Raw genomic sequence first — 10,976 nt, 5'->3', positions numbered from 1 at the left:
AACCAAACCTTGCCATGGAGATTCTGTTTATGTGCAGTGCTGTATATTGTGGCAAAATATCATTGGAAAAATCTGAACCTATGCAGATTTACATTTTTTACTGAATTAGCAAACATGTGAGAACTCTACAAGTTAACTCTTTTCTTTTTATTTTGAAAATAACGTAGATATGTTATAAAGATTCGCTAGAAACACAAAGCATGCCAAATATATTGAAAGTTACATTAAGGTTTCTAGAACGAACTAGAGGAATTTATGTCGAAACTCTGCCTAATCCATCCCAACATGCGAATTTTTGGTGTATTGGAGCCTGGAAGACCGACTCGAAGATGAAGTGTCGTCCTTGCAAGGGCTAAACCCCTCACCTATCTACTAGTCAGAGTTAACCAATAAAGGTCGTTTTTCACTGAAAAAGAAAGAGAGTGGTGCTTTAGGTTTTGCAAGGGCACGAGTGAGCAATTTTCCCAAACAATCTCTATACGTACTCCCTCCGTCTCAAAATAAGTGTCTCAACTACTTTGTATTAGCTCTAGTACAAATTTATACTAAGCTCAAGATACTTATTTTGGGACGGAGGGAGTACTTGATTACTTAGTTTCAAAAGATACATATTGTAAAATTATTGCAATGAGTATCTAACAAATCCAAATAATTATTTACAATTAGCAAAGAATATATATATAAATTGATTGTGGTGTTTTTTTTATGTAAATGACAAACTATTTTCTTGATCCAGATTATATGTACTTTAGGACATTGACATAGTTCCCTACAAGGTAATTTAACCATTAGTTTAATTATGTGCAACGATGTCGTCCCACATATATGAATAAACATACACACAATAGGACATTTTATGATAAATCTAGTAATACTGATTTGATGCTTGTGGATGCTACTTTCTTGTTCCGACATTGGACTTCAGTAACAGCAACATCTACGTGCCATTGACTCCTCGTGGACTGGATTGTATTTTCATTCTACTTCCTCTGATTTTGTTATAATTTTGGTATTCAATCAATATGCAGTTTCGTCTATTCTAAAAAAAAAGCAATTTCGTCTAAAAATACAAAGACTGGGCTTTTTGTATGCTATATAAAGACTGTGCTTGTGAAGTGTTCGCAACACCGCTTGTTGGTTGCGGCGAGGCTCCTCTTATTCTCGATCTTGTGTTAGCGGATTGTAACCATCTAGTTGTGGAATAAAGCTCCCTTTTACCCGGGAAAAGAAGACGTGGTAATCCACTCAAATTACCAAGCCAAGCAAGCAGTCACTATGAGTCGTCTTGTGGTAAGATTTGAGTGGCTGGCGTAGCGGGAGAAGGAAGACAATCTACCGGCGAGAGGGAGAGAGTGTGGCCACGGAAGGCGTGATAGCGAGAGGTGAAGGAGAGCCCATGAGAGGCGGAGGAGACCTTGCGCGGCGCTCCGCTCTGCCTCAAACACCTCTCCTCCCTCGCTCCTTATCTTCCTCCCAACGGATAGCTCCGGACTCCCAAGTCCCCGCACACAACCAATGGACGACACACGCCTCTCCTCCTTCCTTCCGGCACTGCAACCAACTGTTGCGGCGCCATGGCGGTGGTGGTGGCATGGTGCTTCCCGACGGCTGCTGCTACGCGTCGTCCTTGCGGTCGCGGGTGACGTCGGACCCCTCTTGACAATTTGGCTTTCACGGAGAATATATGGTGGATATTGAAAAATATGAGTTTTGGCTATCTTGGTGGCAATCAAACGTGGATATAGAAATGTACCAACATGAGTTCCATCATAAATTCAAGAAGCGACCCCTCTTGATAACGCGTCTTTCCTAAGTCTCAAATAAAATCGAAAAACCTTCGGAGTCTTCGAAGAATCGACACATTTTCCTTTTTTCAATTAGGAGGCCATCCATCTCCCTCAATAACTACTTAGCAACCAATGTCCTCAGATAACTTGATAACCGAATTAGTCCTCACTAACTCCATTATCATCAACAAGAAAATACCACTGGGGAAATGATGCACAACAATATGAGGACATAAATTCTCATAGGCCCTTCCCTTGCGCCAGACTGGACGTCGTCAAGGTAAGTAGAGACCTCATTCCAACACGCCATCATGACCACCACTTCATCGATGTCGCCGGCGGAACAAAACCCAAGGAGGAAAACCTGGAATTGACGAACGGGTCTCCACTCCTCTTTCCCGACGAGGACGCTAGATGGGGAAGAGGATGGGGACGATGCGGTGGCGTGGGGGAGAAACTTGGTAGTAGCAACTAGGGTTGAGAGGGGCTGCGTTGGGTTTTGTTTTTAGTTGCCAATTGATTCCGCGTATGATAATTTTTGATGTAAAGAAGAGATAAGGTGAGGAGAGAGAACAAAATTGACCCTTGGTCAAGTGCATCCATAAGGTAGAATCCCGCCCCTCCACTTGACCACATCATTTTAAGCTGCCTTTATATAATGTGCTAGCATTCAACGAGACAACACACAGACATAAAATAGTGTACATATCACACCGCACGACTTCTAGCCCTCTCTCGTGAAAATTTGCCTCGATCTAGGGTTCCCACGCCAGCACCCATCCTCTGTTGGTAGATTGTCGTCCTTTTCCTCCTCGGATTGCTCTACCGGCTCCATTGGTGGGGTGTGCAGTGAGGTCATGATCTACTACTGGGAGTTGTAGTTTATTCCATCTTGGGGCATTAGGTAGGTACCACTTGTCCGTTGCTCCGGCCCTTCTAGTGGCGGTGTTCAAAATTAGTTCCCCCACTTGCTTCTTAGTCCTAGGCGGTGCATGCGTTGTTGTCTTTAGCGACGAGATCGGGTGGACATGTAGGTCTTTCACTGCCCGTCACTTCGGTCCTTTTGACGGTGGTGCTTAATAAGATCTCTTTCAACTTCTTCTTCTCTAGCTTCGATCGTGTGCACTACCGTCAGGTCTAACAGCTATTTTTGGAGGGACATGTTTGCCTTTTCCTCTGGAGACGGAGCAGTAGTCATTGCGTCTTTGTTGGGCCGGTGGTGCTTCGGCAGCAATGGCGCCGATTTGGCTATTCCGCTGACTCGGGCAGACGTCTAGGTCTGATCGACCCAACGCCCTTTTCTTTTCCACGCCGTGGATCCTTCAGCATCGGCATCGCCCCCACTTCTCGGCCCCCCTGCATGGATTCCACTTTCTTGCTCCGTCGACGACACGGAACTCCAGCGACGGCGGCATCCGCTCGCCGTCGGTACGTGCGCGACGGGGAGGGGTGGACCGGATTGTATTTTCACATTCTTTCGATGGTTTTCTTGTAATGCAGGTGTTGGATTAACATGCTTGTAGCTAGGGCGGTAATCCACCCATCAATCAAATTACCAAGCCAAGCAGTAGCTTGTGGTAAGATGTTTGTGGCTGGCGAGGCGGGAGGAGGAAGTCGGTCCACCGGCGAGAGAGAGAGCGTGGCCGCGGGAAGCAGACCGCGACAGCGAGAGGCGGAGGAGACCCCGCGCGGCGCTCCGCTCCGCCTCAAACGCCTCCTTATCTTCTTCCCAACGGATAGCTCCCGATCGACTCCCGATCGAGTTCCCGCGCGCGCGCGCACACCCACCGGACGGCACGCGCCTCGCCTCGCACTGCAGCGGACTGCTCTGGCGCCATGGCGGCGGCGGCGGTGGCGGGGTGCTTCCCCGCTTGCTGCCGCTGCGCGTCCTCCTCCCGGTCCCGGGTGACGGCCGCGTCCACGTCTGTCGCCGCCTGCGCGCTCCAGCCGCGCCGGAGGAGCAGGGCGCCGTCCCTGCCGCGCCTGGGGCTCGGGGAGGCGGCGGCGAGGACGACGATGGTCAGGACGACGACGAGGAGGGGGCGGCGGGCGTTCCGGGTGCGCGCGGGGGCGGGCGTGGAGATCGCCAGCGCCGTGGAGGTGATCAACGACCTGGGCTTCGACACCCTCACCTTCCTCGGCGTCACCGTCCTCGTCGTCCCGGCCTTCCGCGTCGTCAAGGCTAGCCCGGTGATGTCTCGCTCCGCGCCTGCCTCCGCTAGCTCCCCGCCGCCTCCGCTCGGCCCCGCCTTCCTGACATTACCTTCCCGTCTTGTGTCGATCCCTTCCGCAGATCCTCGGCTTCTTCTGCGCCGGCGTCGTCCTCAACCAGTTCGGCCTCATCAGGAACCTCACCGACGTCAAGCTCCTCTCCGAGTGGGGGATCCTCTTCCTGGTACCTCTTCTAACTGCTACTCTAGTGGAATTCAGACGATTCATTCTTTAATTGATTGAGTGAGTGATTGATTTGCAACTCTGCCTCTGCACTGCAGCTGTTCGAGATGGGGCTGGAGCTCTCCCTCTCTCGCCTCAAAGCCCTCGCCAAGTTCGCCTTCGGGATCGGCTTGCCTCAGGTGTGCACTGCATTCTGCTTACTGACTGATCTGTTTATAATCATCATCCTAATTGTACTATGGCTGTGTGCATCATTGTGTATTGAATATTGATTGGAGTGTTGCTACATTCTAATCTCATCAACCATTGTCCAAGGCATGCCGTGTTGTTAGGCATCACAAAGGTTCTCTCGGCACTTGTGAAACCGAACTTTTCTTGGCACCAGGGCATTCCTTGGCTTTTATTCATTGATTGACTTGCATACATAATTTCGGAATGCTCCATGGGAACTGATCTTGTGCCTTTTGATACATTCTCAAGGTTCTTCTGTCAACGCTGGCCTTCGCGGCATTTGAGCTTCCCCCTAATGGTGCCATTGGAACAAGAATCCTGCAGTTCCTCTTTAATTCAAGACCTGACCTGGTAAGGACTAAGGAGTACTCTTAAACCACAAAAAAGTTATGTTACCTGTATTTCCACACATGCATATAGCTTGTTTTCCTTTACAGCTTGGGTCAAAGAATCTTTCGTGTCATCTCATTTCCCTTTTACATTTCAACAATGGTTTCGCACTTTCTTATTCTGATTGCTTATACTCTCGGGGGTGTGAAGTATGCATTGTTGAAATATTTACCAATAACACAAACTATTCTTCAGTTTGTGATCTCGATTTTTTTTCTTGATATGTGTATTGCTAAAATTGTCCGGCTTATCAATGCTAACTCAGCTGTTTATTCTATTTAATAATTACGTTTAATTTGGATCTACATATGCAGGTGAATATCAGGAGTGTCGACGAAGCAATAGTGATTGGAGCTGCCCTCTCCTTATCTTCATCTGCTTTTGTTCTTCAGGTATACACTAATTGTACTCGCTGGCTTACTGGCTAGCAATGTATCAGTTGTTTTCTGTTTTTTTTTATCATTAGACTCTTTTTTTCAAGTATGAACCTTTCAATGAGAGCTTATCCATATTGGGTACATTGCAATTGCCTCTGCTACAACAGCACACCTAAATTTCTTAGTACACAAAATATGCCCCTCCCTCTTTTTTTGCATCTGCACAAGATAACAACATGCAGTGCTTGTGGATTTTGTATGCAGCTTCTTGCTGAGAAAGGTGAGCTTGCAACAAGATTTGGTTCGGCCACACTGGGAATCCTCCTCCTCCAGGTGATTAACCGAAGCCCTCTTTCCCATTCCTTTTCTCCTAATGGTCCATTTTAAAGATTTTTTTCCCAAAGAGTGTACGGTGTATTAATTCCAGTATGTATTCTGCCGATACACAGGATATCGCCGTTGTTCCTCTCTTGGTCATACTCCCTGTTCTAGAGAGTCAGGTACGCAAAAGGTTAGCACTTGAGATATTAGCCTGCATGAAAGTTGTTCGAAAAATATCAACCTGATGGACTTTCTCATCACATCATAATCTAACTAAGAAGACTTAAGGATTCTGTGTAATAACTTGGAAGATGTTCACTGCATGAAATTTGCCTTAGTGAGCGAGTAGCCAGATAATATTGGCAAATGGTTTGCAAATATTTATTCTTGCTATGTTCCCCTACCTAGTGAACTACTGTATTGGTGTCTAAGCATGAAAATGCAGCTCTGCCTTCGCAACGTATGAGTTTCCGCTTTATATACTAGGCTATCATCAGTATTTAACTATTTATTATGCATTTTATCGCAGAATGTTGTGGAGCAAAGTGTGTGGCCTATGCTACTAGCTGAAAGCTTAAAAGCACTGGGTGGACTTGGCATACTTTCACTTGGAGGGAAATATCTCATCAGGCGCATCTTTGAGGTCTTTTACTTTATGATCTTTCTGCATACAAGCTCGCACGTTAATTTCTATGCAATGAATATTGGTTAAGCTTTCCTGCAGTTTGTCGCAGAGTCGAGGAGCTCAGAAGCATTTGTTGCCCTCTGTCTTCTCACAGTTTCAGGAACTTCTCTTCTCACACAGTGGTTGGGCTTTAGTGATACAGTAAGCCACTAAACCATCCACATAGTTTTAAATGCTCAAGCCAAATATAGATTATGCTCTTCTAGTCATTATTATTTGCTGATTGTTGAACTCGTGTCCTATGTAGCTAGGGGCTTTTCTGGCTGGGGCCCTCCTTGCAGAAACAAATTTCCGCACACAAATAGAAGCTGACATAAGGCCGTTCAGAGGATTGCTGCTTGGATTGTTCTTTGTGACTACGGGAACTTCCATCGACATGCAGGTTAAACAACATTGCCATGATCTGTACTGGTGAACATTAGCTCATGTCTCATGTATCTAACTGAGCAGTACGTCTAGGAGAGACCTAAATTGCCACATTCAGGCTATTGCTGCAACATATTCTTCTTAAGCAGCTTAGAAAGTAACATTGCCACATTGTTTTATCTTCTTCAGTGGAATATTACTGCAGGATCTAGTAACGCGCCTTGTATTTTTTTCCTGATGTTTTGCAGCTTCTCATCCGTGAGTGGCCTAATGTGCTATCGCTGTTGGCTGGCCTTATTGCAATCAAGACATTGATAACTACTGCATTAGCAACCAGAGTCGGACTAACTTTTCAAGAAAGTGTAAGGATAGGATTGCTGCTTTCTCAAGGAGGGGAGTTTGGGTTCGTGGTATTTTCTTTGGCAAACAGGTCAGTTTTTATTACAAATCTTCCATCACATTGTTCTTGTCTTCTCAGACATCTTGTTTCAGCCCTTGGTACCTTGATTGAAACAGGCTTGGCGTCCTACCGCTTGAGCTGAATAAGCTGCTCATTATCGTCGTTGTGCTGTCGATGGCATTAACCCCGTTACTGAATGACCTTGGAAGAAAAGCAGCAGGAATCATTGATGAGAGATCTGAAACAAAAGAAGTAGTACGTGACTGCCATGTCTTATACACTCACAACGGTCATGGTTGTTGCCTATTTTCGTGAATTCTTAAGGCAATCTTTTACAGAAACCAGCTGAGGAGGCAAATTATGGCGCGACTGAACCTATTGTCATTCTTGGCTTTGGAGAGATGGGACAGGTATATTACATCATATTTTCCTTTGTTGTCAAAGCTGGCCAGCTGAACTGTTATATCATATGCTTCGTAATATTCTTACAGGTCCTTGCAAAGTTTTTGGCTGCACCATTATCTTTCGGGCTCGAGCGAGATACAGAAGGATGGCCGTATGTCGCATTTGATCTAAATCCTGCTGTTGTAAAGGTTGGCATTAAGAGAATATTTGGTATAACAGCTGATGCAGTCTTCATACATATGTTAAACTAAAGCATCTGCCTTCATTCCTTACCAGTCGGCTAGAAAATCAGGATTCCCAGTGCTATATGGAGATGGTTCGCGCCCTGCCGTTATGCAATCTGCTGGCATATCATCTCCTAAAGCTGTCATGATCATGTATACCGGGAAGGAAGAAACTGTCGAGTCTGTCGACAGATTGCGACAAGCTTTTCCTGCGGTAAAATATATGATCCATTTCTCATGATGTATTTATCAAGTTAGCACATAGTACTTGTTATAAATGCATTGTGAATGAACGAACACTTTGATAATACCTTTTGCTTTCGCAGGTTCCCGTGTATGTTAGGGCTCAAGACATGTCTCATTTGTTGGATCTAAGGAAAGCAGGTGCGACCGATGTTGTTCTAGAAAATGCCGAGGTAATATAGAAATAAGTTTTCATCGCAATAAAAAAATAAAATATAGAAAAAAGTTTGCATCGACTGAGAAGCTCTTTATGTATTGATATATGAAACAAAAATTTGCATCAACTCTTTTCTTTTGTTGATCCCTTCCTGCAGACTAGCTTGCAACTAGGCTCGATGCTTATGAAAGGGCTGGGTGTCATGTCTGATGATGTATCTTTCTTGAGTAAGCTTGTGAGGGACTCGATGGAGTTACAAGCTCAGGAGGCACTCAACAACGTCGAGGATCGTGAAACTACTACCATGGAGTCACTTCAGGTTCATAAAATCATTAGTGCTCAGAACTGACTCTAATCTTACACTCCCTACAGATTAGTACTAATTTGAACTAAAACCACGACAAGTATTTTGGAATGGAGGGAGTAGTTCTTCTTTCATGGTACTTGATTTCCCCATATGACCTGAATAAAATACCTGTTGCAGGTTAGAGTATCGGACTTGGTTGAGTCCAATGGGAACGGTTCCGGAATGATTCCCCGGGAGCAATCGCTAGGTCTAAGCAGTCGCCCGGAGGTACGGGTGATAAAAACGACTCCGGAGAATTCCATGCCTAATTTGAACACCAAAAATGAATCTGAAGACGGTGTGAAATATTGTCTCCTGGAAACCGCCGACGGCGAGGAAACGGTGGAGCCTCCAGCGGAAGCAAGGAGATGATGGACCAGACCCGTTTGTGTAAGGGTGATGAAGCGAAGACACTGAACTTGTGGTTTTCTCATAGGTAATAACTCTCTTTGTACAGCACATCTGGAGACTGAACTACTGAAACCTGGAGGCACACAATCCATGGATACGACGATTACACCGCGTCGTGCGAGCTGAGATTTGCAGCTCGCAAATTGAAACCGGGCAGGCCAATTTGGATGGATTGAGATTTACGGCCGTGATTGCAATTCGCGGTGGGCATTTACAAATTGAAGTACCAACATTTCAGAATCACTGAAAAGCATTATTGGCAGCGAGATTTGTGCAAGTAGAAGTCACCTGTATGGCTAGATACTTATTTACTGTATCACATTTCTCTGATTTGTGTCTGTTGTATACTACTAGGACCGTAGGCCAAACAATTCCTGTAAAAAATTCATGTACATGCACACATGCAGAAACTAGTGAGTGTATAATAATACTGGACCAAACGGTTTATCCTCGCCGTGACAAGTCGAACTTTCTGAATGAACTTGAAGCATTGCCTGCTCAGCTCTTTGTATTGATAGCAGCAGGAGTAAAAGATCAGGAACTAAGGAGTTCAAATCTTGCTACTCGCTAGATTTGAACAAGTGCCATGCATTATTAATAATGAAAATAATAATAATAATGGATTTTTTATATTAAAAATCAAAATTAACCTCTGCAGGCATGGAAGGCCGGAGGGTGTGACAAACTAACAATAGGTTAGACCTGCCCGCAGCAGACCGCAGACGACTAAAAAGGAAGTGTCGATATGTGGCAAGGTTGTCTGTGTTTTATCGCGCACACACATGTGGTATGTTGCAATAATTCTAGGTGTCTGTTGCTAATGTCATTTTCATGTTTCAAAGCTGTTTTCACGTTGTTTTGTACTTCCGTTTCCATGTTGCATATGTTCTAATCAGTTTTCTCAATGATTTGTTGCATAGAAAACACAAATAATGTTACACGATAGGTTTGAAATGTTGTGATATTTTTGCATGTCTTTGGACATGTCGTGAAAACAAATATTGCATTTATGGTGCGCACATACATATTTTTTTTTCTGCCGGAGTTTGATGTTTGAATGTCAGGCGACATAATATGGTGATTAGGTCTATCAGATGGTCTGTGAGGTGGGCAATCCACCTCATCGGACGCCTAGCATGCACCTATAATAATAATAATAATGTCACACACCCACTGAATTTCGATCCAACCGTTCCAACCCGCCCTTTTCTTTCCCTCAAGATTATATTCCCCGCGCGCCTATCTTCTCCTTTGCCTCTAGCAACACACACACACACACACACTCTCCCATCATGCTTGCCTCCTCTGATGATGCAGCTTCCATTAGCATCGTCCCCAGAGGATCAACCATATCACCCCCGCTATTATGTTAACCTATTTTCACACCCACATTGACTCCTTGGCTCCCCCAATGCTGCAACCTTGCACTTAGTCCCTTTGGCAATTCCCGCCGACGGGTCGTGCATTCGTCTAGGATCGAGGGGCTATAACGATCCCCTTATCCATGACCACTTACGGCAATGTCCTCCACCCTAGGCTTCGATAACATCACTGGTCTTGGGTCACTCTAGCATGGTCGCTTTCCACAATCACGCCGTCGTCGTTGCTCTGGCGACGCCTACAGATACAAGCTTCGTCTTTTGGTGCTTCTAGGTTCTTATAAGCATAAGCTCAAGCAAACAACAGAAACATACACCGGTCTTGTAAAAGCACAAGCCCAAATTTGCACCGCGAAGTTCTGTCACCCCTCCCAAATGAAATGAATGCCATATCCTCTAAAAAATGAAAAGAAAAAACAATGCCATACTTGGGTGTACTGGAATTATGCATGAAAACATCCCTGACCAAGCCGCCGCCGCCATCTCCGACCACCCCGCCTCGCCCCCTCCCCTCCCCGACTGAGTCGCCGCCGGCCCATACTGGCCTGATGTGGCGCTACTAGCAAAATGTATCCTCTTTGCTACAGATTTCACAAATGTTAGCTATTGTTATTGCTGCAGATAAGCCAATCAGATTGCCGACTTTTTAGCTAAACATTCTTTTAGGTCTAACTTATCTGAACTTTGGGATTCTAATATCCCAGACTTTATCATCCGCCAAATTGTAAACAATATGGAATAAAGTCATTTTATGTTAAAGAAAAAACCCTACACCGGGCTCGTAAAAGCACAAGCCCAAATATGTACCGTGAAGTTCTCACCGAATGCCATATTCTCTCTCTCTCTCTCTCTCAAAAAAA

At 45.2% G+C, this 10,976-nt stretch overlaps 1 pseudogene; it reads left to right on the top strand.

Annotated features, from left to right (window-relative positions):
* The first annotated feature begins 3,542 nt into the window (after window positions 1–3,542).
* LOC119307197 lies at window positions 3,543–9,218 on the top strand (annotated as a pseudogene).
* Window positions 9,219–10,976: the final 1,758 nt, after the last annotated feature.

Source organism: Triticum dicoccoides, chromosome 5B, assembly GCF_002162155.2.
Source record: "Triticum dicoccoides isolate Atlit2015 ecotype Zavitan chromosome 5B, WEW_v2.0, whole genome shotgun sequence".
In the NCBI taxonomy this organism is placed as follows: Eukaryota; Viridiplantae; Streptophyta; class Magnoliopsida; order Poales; family Poaceae; genus Triticum; species Triticum dicoccoides.
The sequence above is the reverse complement of the archived record's forward strand: the minus strand, read 5'-3'. Positions and strand labels throughout refer to the sequence as shown.